The following is a 500-nucleotide window of genomic DNA, read 5'->3' on the forward strand; positions in this document are numbered from 1 at the left end:
TTAGTTTAATTTGTAAATGAAAACACAACACGCTCATTTATCATCATATGGGCATAAATACAATCATAAAGTCATTATTAGCATAAGTGTCAGGAGTTTATTTGCAAAATATATGGTAGGCTAGCAAATACTAGCATAAAGCGATACATAAATTGAAAGGGGAAATAAGCATATATAACAATAAATAGGAAAATATAGCTCTAATAAGTTAATGTAATCATAATGATAATAATAATAATAATAATAATAATAATAATAGTATACAAATATTAAATTAAATGTTTAATGTTAATAAAAAATAAATAAATCTAACTCTGATAATCCCAGGTTGCTATGGTCACCCGGGTTTCTTTAAGCATTAAACTCGTGGCCACAAGAAAAATGTCCTTCCCTGAACATAAGAAGGATGTCGTTACCTCAACAAAATGATCTTGTGGCCACAATATATCACGCTCCCACAAGTAAACATGACATTCCCACAAATTAATATCTCATGGCCG

Source organism: Cyprinus carpio, chromosome B3, assembly GCF_018340385.1.
Source record: "Cyprinus carpio isolate SPL01 chromosome B3, ASM1834038v1, whole genome shotgun sequence".
Classification (NCBI taxonomy): Eukaryota; Metazoa; Chordata; class Actinopteri; order Cypriniformes; family Cyprinidae; genus Cyprinus; species Cyprinus carpio.